This window comes from Chiloscyllium punctatum, chromosome 10, assembly GCF_047496795.1.
Source record: "Chiloscyllium punctatum isolate Juve2018m chromosome 10, sChiPun1.3, whole genome shotgun sequence".
Classification (NCBI taxonomy): domain Eukaryota; kingdom Metazoa; phylum Chordata; class Chondrichthyes; order Orectolobiformes; family Hemiscylliidae; genus Chiloscyllium; species Chiloscyllium punctatum.
The window spans coordinates 116,382,482-116,396,209 of record NC_092748.1 but is presented as its reverse complement, the minus strand read 5'-3'; the positions used below and the strand labels follow the sequence as shown (position 1 = coordinate 116,396,209).

The window sequence follows — 13,728 nt, the reverse complement described above, 5'->3', positions numbered from 1 at the left end:
TGCACCAGCCTGTGGAACCAATCTGAAGCCCATCTATCCTACACTATTCCATTCTCGTCCATATGCCTATCCAATGACCATTTAAATGCCCTTAAAGTTGGCGAGTCTACTACTGTTGCAGGCAGGGCATTCCACACTCCTACTACTCTCGGAGTAAAGAACCGACTTCTGACATCTGTCCTATATCTATCATCCCTCAATTTAAAGCTAGGTCCCCTCATGCTAGCCATCACCATCTGAGGAAAAAGGCTCCCACTGTCCACCCTGTCTAACCCCCTAATGATCTTCTGTGTCTCAATTAAGTCACCTCTCAATCTTCTTCTCTCCAACAAAAACAACCTCAAGTCATAGAGATGTACCGCACGGAAACAGACCCTTCGATCCAACCTGTCCACGCCAACCAGATATCCCAACCCAATCTAGTCCCACCTGCCAGCACCCGGCTCATATCCCTCCAAACCCTTCCTATTCATATACTCATCCAAATGCCTCTTAAATGTTGCAATTGTACCAGCCTCCACCACTTCCTCTGGCAGCTCATTCCATACACGTACCATCCTCTGTGTGAAAATGTTGCCCCTTAGGTCTCTTTTATATCTTTCCCCTCTCACCCTAAGCCTATGCCCTCTAGTTCTGGACTCCCCAACCCCAGGGAAAAGACTTTGTCTATTTATCCTATCCATGCCCCTCATAATTTTGTAAACCTCTATAAGGTCACCCCTCAGCCTCCGACGCTCCAGAGAAAACAGCCCCAGCCTGTTCAGCCTCTCCCTATAGCTCAAATCCTCCAACCCTGGCAACATCCTTGTAAATCTTTTCTGAACCCTTTCAAGTTTCACAACATCTTTCCGATAGGAAGGAGACCAGAATTGCATGCAATATTCCAAAACTGGCCTAACCAATGTCTTGTACAGCTGCAACATGACCTCCCAACTCCTGTACTCAATACTCTGACCAATAATGGAAAGCATACCAAACGCCTTCTTCATTATCCTATCTACCTTCGACTCCACTTTCAAGGAGCTATGAACCTGCACTCCAAGGTCTCTTTGTTCAGCAACACTCCCTAGGACCTCACCATTAAGTGTCTATGTCCTGCTAAGATTTGCTTTCCCAAAGTGCATCACCTCACATTTATCTGAATTAAACTCCATCTGCCACTTCTCAGCCCATTGGCCAATCTAGTCCAGATCGTGTTGTAATCGGAGGTATCCCTCTTCGCTGTCCACTACACCTCCAATTTTGGTGTCATCTGCAAACTTACTACCTCTTATGCTCACATCCAAATCATTTATGTAAATGACAAAAAGTAGAGGACCCAGCACCGATCCTTGTGGCACTCCACTGGTCACAGGCCTCCAGTCTGAAAAACAACCCTCCACCACCACCCTCTGTCTTCTACCTTTGAGCCAGTTCTGTATCCAAATGGCTAGTTCTCCCTGTATTCCATGAGATCTGACCTTGCTAATCAGTCTCCCATGGGGAACCTTGTCGAACGCCTTACTGAAGTCCATAAAGATCACATCTACCACTCTGCCCTCATCAATCCTCTTTGTTACTTCTTCAAAAAACTCAATCAAGTTTGTGAGACATGATTTCCCATGCACAAAGCCATGTTGACTATCCCTAATCAGTCCTTGCCTTTCCAAATACATGTACATCCTGTCCCTCAGGATTCCCTCCAACAACTTGCCCACCACCAAGATCAGGCTCACTGGTCTATAGTTCCCTGGCTTGTCCTTACCACCCTTCTTAAACAGTGGCACCACGTTTGCCAACCTTCAGTCTTCTGGCACCTCACCTGTGACTATCGATGATACAAATATCTCAGCAAGAGGCCCAGCAATCACTTCACTGACTTCCCAGTGTTCTAGGGTACACCTGATCAGATCTTGGGGATTTATCCACCTTTAACCATTTCAAGACATCCAGCACTTCCTCCTCTGTAATCTGGACATTTTACAAGATGTCACCATTTATTTCCTTACAGTCGATATCTTCCATATCCTTTTCCACAGTAAATACTGATGCAAAATATTCATTTAGTATCTCCCCATTTTCTGCAGCTCCACACAAAGGCCGCCTTGCTGATCTTTGAGGGGCCCTATTCTCTCCCTAGTTACCCTTTTGTCCTTAATGTATTTGTAAAAACCCTTTGGATTCTCCTTAATTCTATTTGCCAAAGCTATCTCATGTCCCCTTTTTGCCCTCCTGATTTCCCTCTTAAGTATACTCCTACTTCCTTTATACTCTTCTAAGGATTCTCTCGATCTATCCTGTCTATACCTGACATATGCTTCCTTCTTTTTCTTAACCAAACCCTCAATTTCTTTAGTCATCCAGCATTCCCTATATCTACCAGCCTTTCCTTTCACCCTGATAGGAATATACTTTCTCTGGATTCTCATTGTCCCATTTCTGAAGACTTCCCATTTTCCAGCCGTCCCTTTACCTGCGAACATCTGCCCCCAATCAGCTTTCGAATGTTCTTGCCTAATACCGTCAAAATTGGCCTTTCTCCAATTTAGAACTTCAACTTTTAGATCTGCTCTATCCTTTTCCATCACTATTTTAAAACTAATAGAATTATGGTCACTGGCCCCAAAGTGCTCCTCCACTGCCACCTCAGTCACCTGCCCTGCCTTATTTCCCCAAGAGTAGGTCAAGTTTTGCACCTTTTCTAGTAGGTACATCCACATACTGAATCAGAAAATTGTCTTGCTCACACTTAAGAAATTCCTCTCCATCTAAACCCTGAACACTATGGCAGTCCCAGTCGATGTTTGGAAAGTTAAAATCCCCTACCATAACCACCCTATTATTCTTACAGATAACTGAGATCTCCTTACAAGTTTGTTTCTCAATTTCCCTCTGACTCCTAGGGGATCTATAATACAATCCCAATAAGGTGATCATCCCTTTCTTATTTCTCAGTTCCACCCAAATAACATCCCTGGATGTATTTCTGGGAATATCCTCCCTCAGCACAGCTGTAATGCTATCCCTTATCAAAAACACCACTCCCCCTCCTCTCTTGCCTCCCTTTCTATCCTTCCTGTAGCATTTGTATCTTGGAACATTAAGCTGCCAGTCCTGCCCATCCCTGAGCCATGTTTCTGTAATTGCTACAATATCCCAGTCCCATGTTCCTAACCATGCCCTGAGTTCAGCCTTTCCTCATAAGACCTTCCCTCCATACCAGGCAATATCCTCGTAAATCTCCTCTGAACCCTTTCCAATATAGTGGTGACCAGAATTGTATGCAATTACAGTAGTAGTTACTTTATCTCTTTCCTGCCCTGGTATATTGCAGATTTTTGGAATACCTTTTTGCTGCCTTCCACTGTGAAGACTGATGCAAGATATTTATTCACCTCTTCGGCCATCTCCTGCTTCCTATTATTGTTTCCCCAACCTCATTCTCTGAAGGGCCCATGTTCACTTGGGCTTCAACGTTTGCTGCCTGTTTTGATGGTACTGGTTTCCTTGAGGATTGTTTATCCTGACATTATTCATTAATCCGGCCTCATTATACTTCACCAGAACTGTCCCCTCACTATTGGAAATTTCCATTTACCAGGAGAAAGTGCGGACTGCAGATGCTGGAGATCAGAGCTGAAAAATGTGTTGCTGGAAAAGCGCAGCAGGTCAGGCAGCATCTAAGGAGCAGGAGAATCGACATTTAGGGCAGGAGCCTGATTCCTGAAGAGGGGCTCATGCCCGAAACGTCGAATTTCCATTTACCCCCAGCCTCCCCGATCCTTTCATGACGGAGAAAGTTCCAGATTTCCTTTGCCCCTTTGTGTGAACATGTCCTTCCTGACATCAGCCCTTGGTCAATTTTTAAGGTTCTGCACTCACCAACACACACAGTCCCACTTCCCTTTTCAGCCTCCCATCGGAGACAATGGTTCCTCTCTATCCACCTTATCAAATCCTTAATATTCTGCAATAAGACTTCAATCGGATACTTCTTAAATTCGTTCATGAAATTAAGGCAGCCCTGACATTTGTTGTCCATTCCTCATTGGTTTATACCTCAGTGAATAGGAACCTTGCCAGCCCCTCTCACCACCGCCTCCCCACCTCTGAATCACTTTGGGGAATCAGCAGGGATCACAGGTTCAAATCCAACCCTTAGAATTGCAAATTTTTCTCAGTTATGACAACCACTATTGATTATCATGAAGAGCCACTAATGTCCTTCAGCAAAGGAATTGCCTCCCTAAGGGCATTGTGGGTCTACCTACGGCACAGGGTAAAGGAAGGTGGAGGCTGAAACCTGGCAGAGTGGCGAAATCAAAAACCAAGACAGCATTGTGGGCCTTCCTTGAGGGCATTGTGGGTCAACGTGTGGCACATGGACTGCAACGGTTCAAGAAGGCAGCTCACCCCCACCTTCTCAAGGGGCAACTAGGGACGGGCGATAAATGCCGGGCCCAGCCAGTGATGCTGATGCCTCATGAGTGAGTAACAAACAAAATCTGCCATCCTTGCCTGGTCTGGCCTACGTGTAACTCCAGGCCAATAGCAGCAGAGCTGACTTTTAATTGCCCTCTGAAATGTTCCTGCAAGACACTCCATTCAAGGGAAAAAAAAGTTAGGGATGGACAATTAATAATGGCTTGGTCAGCATCACCCACATCCCATGACCGAATTAAGAGAAAGTGAAGGAGTTTAGAGAACGGAGAATGTTGTGTGGTGCTGGAAGAGACTACCAAGATTGGAATGGATTTGGAGGACAAGAGATTAGAAATAGAGTTGTTGTTGGATGGATCTGATTCTTGGGATGGTAGGACTGACGTATGAAGAGAGACTGGATCAGTTAGGACTATACTCACTGGGGTTTAGAAAAATGAGGGGGATCTCAAAGAAACCCCTAACATTCTAACAGGAAGTAGACTGGGTAAACACAGGAAGGATGTTCATAATGACCAGGGAGTCCCAAAGCAGGGGAAGGTCACAATCTAACGATATGGGGTAGGCCATTTTGGACTGAGCTGAGGAGAAACGTCTTCACACAGAGAGTGAGGGGAATGTGGAATTCTTTTTTAGATTAGATTAGATTACTTACAGTGTGGAAACAGGCCCTTCGGCCCAACAAGTCCACACCGCCCCGCCGAAGCGCAACCCACCCATACCCCTACATTTACCCCTTACCTAACACTATGGGCAATTTAGCATGGCCAATTCACCTGGCCTGCACATCTTTGGACTGTGGGAGGAAACCGGAGCACCCGGAGGAAACCCACGCAGACACGGGGAGAACATGCAAACTCCACACAGTCAGTCGCCTGAGGTGGGAATTGAACCCAGGTCTCTGGCGCTGTGAGGCAGCAATGCTAACCACTGTGCCACCGTGCCGCCCAGAATTCTCTGTTACAGGAGATGTTTGAGGCCAAAAGGTTCAATGTTTGCGAAGATGAGTTTGACACAGTTCTTCTTTGTTGTGGCCCTACACTGGGCCTTGAAGGAGCTCTGCAGTCAGTCTCACTCCCTCCTAATCCCTCCCCTGCACATTCCACATCAAAACAACTCACTGAGTGAAATCACATGCTATCCCCTCGCCCTATTCTTTCAGTAATTCTCTTTGATCGGTGTCCCACTGGTTACCAACCCTCCTGGAAACACTTTCTCCTCATTTATTCTATGAGAAGTCCTCATGCTCCAGAGCAAAATGAGGCCATTTGGCCCATTGTGCCTGCACCAGCTCTTCAAATGAGCTTCATTACAAAGTTCAGCATCAGCTTCTTGCTCTTATATTCTATGCTCTTATTAATAAGGTTGAGAACATTGTGTGCTTTATTAACTGCTCTCTCGCCCTGTCCTGCACCTTCAATGATCTGTGCACATAAACCCCTCGCTCCCTCTGCTCCTGCACCCTGTAGAATGTACCCCCTACTTTATATTGGTTTTCAATGTTCTTCTTAACAAAGTGCATCACTTCACAGTTCCCTGCATTGAACCTCATCTGTACCTGTCCCTTTGGAGTTGCACACTATCCTCCTCACAGTTTACAATCCTTCCAAGCTTCATTCCAAACTTTGAAACTTGCTGCTGCACACCAAGATCCAGATCATTGAGATAAATCAGGAAAAGCAAGAGGCCCAACACTGACCTACTCCAAATCTTCCTCCAGGCTAATTGTGGATCTGCCTTTCCCAGGAATCAGTCTGGTGAACGTTTGCTGCACTCCCTCCACAGACAGGACATCCTTCCTCAGATACAGAGACCAACACTGCACATAATACTCCAGGGGTGGTCTCACCAAGGCCCTGCACAACTGTAGCAAAGCATCCCTGCTCCTGTATCAAATCTTCTCACGATGGAAGGTCCAACATCCCATTCACTTTATTCACCGGCTACTGCTCCTGCCAATCTACAGTGTCAGAGTCCTGGCTGGCTTCCCACCTCCATCCACCATGAACCAGCACTCCCATAGATACCATGTCACAGGTCACACCAACTCCCATTCACCCATCATTCCCTGTTGCTCGGTCCAACAACAACTCAATTACTAAACTCCCATCCTTGTTTGCAACTCCATTTCTATCTCTGTGACCTCCTCCAACTGGAGACAGAGATAGTTAGGTTCTTGATTAGTAAGGGGGGGGGGGGGGGGGGGGGGGGGGGGTGGGGTCAAGGGTTATGGGGAGAAGGTGGGAGAACGAGGGTTGAGAACTATGCTCTGAGTGGAACAATCCCAGCTTCCACTGACGGTTAGTTAACTTTACGTAGATTCCTGATCAAAAGTGATGCTAGTGAGTTTTGAGAAGATTTTTAGCTCTGGTTGAGGTTCTGGATGTAGGTTTGCTCACTGAGCTGGAAGGTTCATTTTCAGATGTTTCATCACCACACGAGGTAACATCTTCAGTGGGCCTCCAGACGAAACACTACTGATGATTCCTGCTTTCTATTTATATGTTTGGGTTTCTTTGGGTTTGTGATGTCATTTCCTGTGATGATGCCATTTCCTGTTTTTTTTTCTCAGGGAGTGGTAAATGGGGTCCAAGTCAATATCTTTGTTGAGAGTGTTCCGGTTGGAATGCCATACTTCTAGGAATTCTCGTGCGTGTCTCTGTTTGGCTTGTCCTAGGATGGATGTGTTGTCCCAGTCGAAATGGTGTCCTTCCTTATCCGTATGTAAGAATACTAGTGAGAGAGGGTCATGTCGTTTTGTGGCTAGTTGATGTTCATGTATCCTGGTGGCTAGATTTCTGCCTGTTTGTCCAATGTAGTGTTTGTTACAGTCTTGCACGGTATTTTGTAAATGACATTAGTTTTGCTTGTTGTCTGTATAGGGTCTTTCAAGTTCATCAGCTGATATGTTTTAGTGTGTTGGTGGGTTTGTGGTCTACCATGATGCCAAGGGCTCTGGGTAGGCTGGCAGTCATTTCTGAGATGTCTTTGATGTAACATATAAATAGAAAGCAGGAGTCATCAGGAGTGCTCCGTCCGGAGACTCACTTTGTATTATGTCCCATGTGCCTTTGGCTAACAAAACTTTATCACAAGACACAGGAGCAGAATGAGACCATTTGGCCCATCAGGTCTGCTCATGGCTGATATGTTTCTCAACCCCATTCTCCTGTCTTCTTCCCCTTGCTTGTCAAGGACCTATCTATAGGGTGGAATCCCCACAGTGTGGAAACAAACCATTCGGCCCAACAAGTCCACACCGAACCTCCAAAGAGTATCCCACCCAGACCTCTACGCTATCCCCATGGCTAACACACCTAACCTACACATCCCTGGACACTATGGATAATTTAGCATGGCCAATCCACGTGACCATCTTTGGACTGTGGGAGGAAACCGGAGCAAACCCAGGCAGAAACAGGGAGAATGTGCAAACTCCACACAGACAGTTGCCTGAGGCAGGAATCGAACTCTGGTCCCTGGCGCAGTGAGACAGCAGTGCTGACCAGGCCTAAAGGCACTCAATGACTTAGCCTCCACAGCCCTCTGCAGCAATCAGTTCTACAGATTCCCCACTCTCTGGCTGAAGAAATCCCTCCCCATCTCAGTTCTAAAGGGCTGTCCCTTCCCTCTGAAGCTATGCCCTCGGGTCCTAGTCCCTCCTTCTAATGCAAACACTTTCCCCATGTCCACTCTATCCAAGCCTGTAAATTTCAATCAGACCTCGATCATCCTTCTAAACTCCATCGAGTACAGACCCAGAGTCCTCAACCACTCCTCATATGACAAGCCCCTTGTTCCCGAGATCATTCTTGTAAACCTCCTCTGGGCCCCTTCTGACACCAGCACATCCTTCCTTAGCTACAGGGAACAAACTGCTCACAATGTTCCAAATGCCATCCGACCAGAGCCTTATACAGCCTCAGCAGTATATCCCCACTCTTGTATTCTAGCCCGCTTGAAATGAATGCTAACATTGCTTTGCTTTCCTAACAGCCACACGAATCCTGAATTAGGATTCCTAAGCCCCTTTGCACTTCAGATTTCTGAAGTCTTTCCCCATTTGAAAAATAGTCTATTCTTCCTGCCAAAGTATATAACCTCACACTTCCCCCACATTGCATTCTATCTGTCACTTCTTTACCCACTCTCCCAGCCTGTCCAAGTCCTTGTGCAACCTCCCCAATTCCTCAACACAACCTGTCCCTCCATCAATCTTGGTGTCGGCTGTAAACATAGCGACAATGCCCTCAGTTCCTTCGTCCAAAGGGAAGTCACATCAGTCTCAGATTCCAAATCAACAATTAAACCAGCATCAGTTCCCATTGAGGGAAGAGAGTTTCCAAGCAATTCCCCATAATTTACATGAGGAAGTGTTTACTAATTTGTGAGGAAGGGTCACTCGACCCAAAACGTTAAACTCTGATTTCTCTTCACAGATGCAGCCAGACCTGCTGAGTTTTTCCAGCAATTTCTGTTCTTGCTTCTGATTTCCAGCATCTGCAGTTCTTTCAGTTTGTGTTCATTCCTGTGTGTCCCAGCTCAAACCTTTGGGCTTGGTTCTGTACCCCCACAATCTGAATCCCTCAGCACGACCCAAAATCTTTTCTTTAATCTTTACAAATCCGTGGCCTGCACGGTGGCACAGTGGTTAGCACTGCTACCTCACAATGCCAGAGACCTGGGTTCAATTCCCACCTCAGGCTATTGTCTGTGTGGAGTTTGCACGTATCTCCCTGTGTCTGTGTGGGTTTCCTTCCACAGTCCAAAAAATGTGCAGGTCAGGTGAATTGGCCATGCTAAATTGCCCGTAGTGTTAGGTGAAGGGGTAAATGCAGGGGAATGAGTCTTGGGTGGGTTGCGCTTCAGCGGGTCGGTGTGGACTTGTTAGGCCGAAGGGCCTGTTTCCACACTGTAAGTAATCTAACAAATCTACAAGCAAGGAAGAGGTGCCTGCTTCCCCATTCAATAAAATTATGGCTAATCTGATATAACCTCAGCTCTACAGTCCTGCCCAGCCTGATAATCTTCCATCCCCTTGGTCATCACAAATCTATTTCTCTCTGCCTTAAACATTGTGAAAGATTCTACATTCACTGCCTTCTGAGGAAGGGAATTCCAAAGTCTCCCAACTTTGTGAGAGAAATGATGTCTCTCATCTCGGTCTTAAATGGGTGCCACCTTATTTTTCAATTATGACCCTAATTCTAGATTCTCCCACAAGGGGAAACCTCATTTCTTCATCTGCCCAGTCCTGTCCCCTCAGGATCTTACATGTTTCAATTCGGTCACCTTTAAAAGCAGTTCACAATTCAACCTTTGAAATTCTTGGCTCATTTGGTGCAGAGGTAGTGCCCCTACCTTTAAGCCAGAAGCCTCAGGTTCAATCCAATTACTAGCCAATTGTATGGACTCTCTGGCCTCAAATAATGCTGATCTTGCTAAGGTTGAAAACTTTTGCTATAAATTTTGCGTCTTACAATCTTCTTCTCCACAATCCCCTGATGAAGGAGCGGCGCTCCGAAAGCTAGTGCTTAAATAAACCTGTTGGACTATAACCTGGTGTTTTGTGATTGTTAACTTTGTAAAAGGGGTAAAACCAAGGACTGCAGATGCTGGAAACCAGAGCTCTGTTCCTGGTGAAGGGCTTTTGCCCAAAACATCGATTTTCCTGCTCCTCGGATGCTGCTTGACCTGCTGTGCTTTTCCAGCAACCACTCTAATCTAGTCTCTGATTGTTAACTTTGTACACCCACCAGTCCAACCACCGGCATCTCCAAATCATTGCTCATGTTGATCTCTCTTGTATGTCCTGTACAATGCTACCTGTATGCCTCCGACTAAATCTTTTGTTCTGAGGGGGTGGGAAGGAAGGGTGGTCTACTGCTGATCTGCCTGAACTACTCTGGAACAAATCTTTTTACTGCTGATCTGCCTGAACTACTCTGGAACAAATCTTTTCAGTGTACTCTGGGTACACCTGACAATAAATTAATCAAACAATCAATCAACTCTCCCCTGCAGCTCTCCCCTCTCCCACCATCCCCCCTCCCCCCCCTCCCACCATCCCCCCTCCCCCCCCCTCCCCCACCATCCCCCACCATCCCCCCCCCTCCTCCCCCCATGTGAGTGTGATAACATCTCGGAGCAGATCGCTTCATGAAAAATACTGAATGCAGAAAGAGAACTTGCAAAGTTGAAACAAGTGAGCTCTACTTGGGGGAATCTAGTGGTGTGGGGCTACTGTCCCTACCACTGAACGGAGGTCAGAAATCACACCACACCAGGCTATAGTCCAATAGTCAAAAGGTGTGGCGCTGGAAAAGCACGGCCAGTCAGACTGTATCAGAAATCACCAATCCTGATGAAAAGCTTATGATCGAAACATCGACTCTCCTGCTCCCCAGGGTCCCCGCTCCCACCCCCCACTCCCCACCCCTAGGGTCCCCACGTCCCTGCCTCCGCCCCCAGGGTCCCCACTCTCGTCGGGTCCCCACTCCCCACTCCCTCCCCCAGGGTCCCCCACTCTCGTAGGGTCCCCACTCCCCACTCCCTCCCCCCAGGGTCCCCACTCCCCACTCCCCACCCCCCAGGGTCCCCACTCCCCACTCCCCACCCCCAGGGTCCCCACTCCCCACTCCCTCCCCTAGGGTCTCCACTCCCCTCCCCCAGGGTCTCCACTCCCCACTCCAGGGTCCCCACTCCCTCCCCCCAGGGTCCCCCACTCCCTCCCCCCAGGGTCCCCACTCCCCCCCCCCCAGGGTCCCCACTCCCCCCCCCCCAGGGTCCCCACTCCCCACTCCCTCCCCTAGGGTCTCCACTCCCCTCCCCCAGGGTCTCCACTCCCCACTCCCCAGGGTCCCCCACTCCCCTCCCCTAGGGACCCCACTCCCTCCCCCCAGGGACCCCACTCCCCACCCCCCCACCCCCCACCCCCCTCGGTCCCCACTCCCCACCCCCTCGGTCCCACCCCCCTCGGTCCCCACTCCCCACGGTCCCCCACTCCCCACTCCCCTCGGTCCCCACTCCCCCACTCCCCTCGGTCCCCACTCCCCACTCCCCTCGGTCCCCACTCCCCACCCCCCTCGGTCCCCACTCCCCACTCCCTCGGTCCCCACTCCCCACCCCCCTCGGTCCCCACTCCCCACCCCCCTCGGTCCCCACTCCCCACTCCCCTCGGTCCCCCACTCCCCACTCCCCTCGGTCCCCACTCCCCACCCCCCTCGGTCCCCACTCCCCACCCCCCTCGGTCCCCACTCCCCCACCCCCCTCGGTCCCCACTCCCCACCCCCCTCGGTCCCCACTCCCCACTCCCCTCGGTCCCCACTCCCCACTCCCCTCGGTCCCCACTCCCCACCCCCCTCGGTCCCCACTCCCCACGGTCCCCACTCCCCACCCCCCTCGGTCCCCACTCCCCACCCCCCTCGGTCCCCACTCCCCACGGTCCCCACTCCCCACTCCCCACTCCCCTCGGTCCCCCCCTCCCCACGGTCCCCACTCCCCACTCCCCACTCCCCTCGGTCCCCCCTCCCCACGGTCCCCACTCCCCACTCCCCTCGGTCCCCCCTCCCCCTCCCCCTCCCCCTCCCCCTCCCCCCTCCCCCAGGGTCCTACCTTCCACCTCCAGCACAGCCAGCACAGCCGAGGAGCGGGACTCCCCGATGGGGTTCCGGGCGATGCAGGTGTATACCCCGGCGTCAGCGGCTTTGCAATCCCGGATCCAGAGCGCTCCGTACTCGCCGCTCTCCTGGGCCAGGCACACGTTGTTCCGGTACCAGGCCAGGGTGGGCCACCGGGCTCCCGCTCACCGCCACCTTCAGCCTGATGTCGCAGCCGGTCCCCACCGCCGCGTTCTTCAGCTTCGGAGAAACGCCGGGGGGGTCCCGGGTACCGTCTGCTCGCCGCCGTGTACCCTCAGCCGCTTCGGGGGAGGTGCAGCCGACCCCCGTCAGTCCGCCTGACCCTCCCGGGGGACACGGCTACATCGCTGCTCTTCTTCAGGGTCAGGGTGGTCTGCACGGTATGCATGAATCAAAAATACCCCCCCACCCCCCCGGGGCAAAACTGGCAGCGGCTTGGAAAACCAGGAGGACAGCTGTCAGAGACACACACCTGGGTATTGTACAGGCCTGACCCTTCCCTAATACAATCACAGTTAATAAATACAAGGGTGACAAGAGGGGGGGAGGGGGAGACCAGATAATCTTTTAAAACAAAAAACTTAGTGGAACTTTCTGCACTTTGAAAACTTTTAATGTAAGTTTGCTTGCTGAGCTGCAGTTCAAGCCGAGCTACAAATCTTCCCAAAACTTTTAATGTCAATTGAGCGATGCTTCTCAGCCGACTTTACTAAACAATCCAAAACCACGGCCAGAAAGAAATAGGGAGGGGGTTGTATAAAACTTGCAAAAGAGTTTTAAAAGAATCTCCAGCATCTACACCTGCCTTTATTTATTTAACCGACTGTTTCTCTCTCTCTCTACACACCGGTTAAGGTATTTTATTTTGGAACAATGAGAATAAGAGTTTAGCGTACCTCAACGTTTTGGTTAAACAAGGCGTTTTGCTCAGGATTTTTTCCCAGGTTGGAGCGATGCTGTTAGGGGAGGTTTCCTTTGACGGAGGGCGAGGGCGAGGGGGAGGAATTAGTCGAGAACGGCGCTGTTAAAGAGGAATATTTTTAGCTGGTTGCAGCCACTAATCCTCTCCCCTCTCGGACGAGCCGGAGGAAAACTCCAGAGAATTTGCCCCTCAGCACTGCCTGCTTGGTTCCTTAAAAGTAAACCTTTTATCGAGAGCTCGGAGTGTACCGGGGGGTGGAGGTCACCAGCCTGGTCATGGTTAGACCCCCCCTCCTCAGGTACTGGTGATGTCCCACCAGTTTCAATCCTTGTCCATCTCTCTGTCCCTCTCCCTCTCCCTCTCCCTCCTGTCATTCCCTTGCAAAACCCCAGCTGTTTCCCGTCAGTCACAACTCTCTTTAAACAGCTCAGAGTCATCCCTTTCAACAGGAGGAGACAGGGTTGGGGGAGGGAGGTGGTGAGATTGGGCGGGAGCGTCTTGAACCAAAATAAAATCAAGGACCCTTGACCCTCACCATGATGGCGTTGTTGCTTAACGTTAAAATCCCACAACACCAGGTTATTAGGTCAGCAGGTTTATTTGGAAGCGCTAGCTTTCGGAGCGCTGCTCCTTCATTAGGTAGCTGTGGAGGGTAAGATCATACTCACAGAATTTATAACCAAAGAACTCCAGTGTCAGGGAGATGTGATAGAGTAAACAATCTTAGATTAAATACTTTCATCTTTT

The 13,728-nt window shown here is 49.7% G+C and overlaps 1 protein-coding gene across 1 annotated transcript in view; it reads right to left on the bottom strand.

Moving 5' to 3' along the window:
* Positions 1-12,216, bottom strand: part of spega (striated muscle enriched protein kinase a) — a 354,671-nt gene extending 342,455 nt beyond the window's left edge. The window contains exon 1 of the mRNA XM_072580011.1: positions 12,034-12,216. The gene's annotated coding sequence lies outside the window, so the exon portion shown is untranslated. The remainder of the gene's footprint in view (positions 1-12,033) is intronic.
* Positions 12,217-13,728: the final 1,512 nt, after the last annotated feature.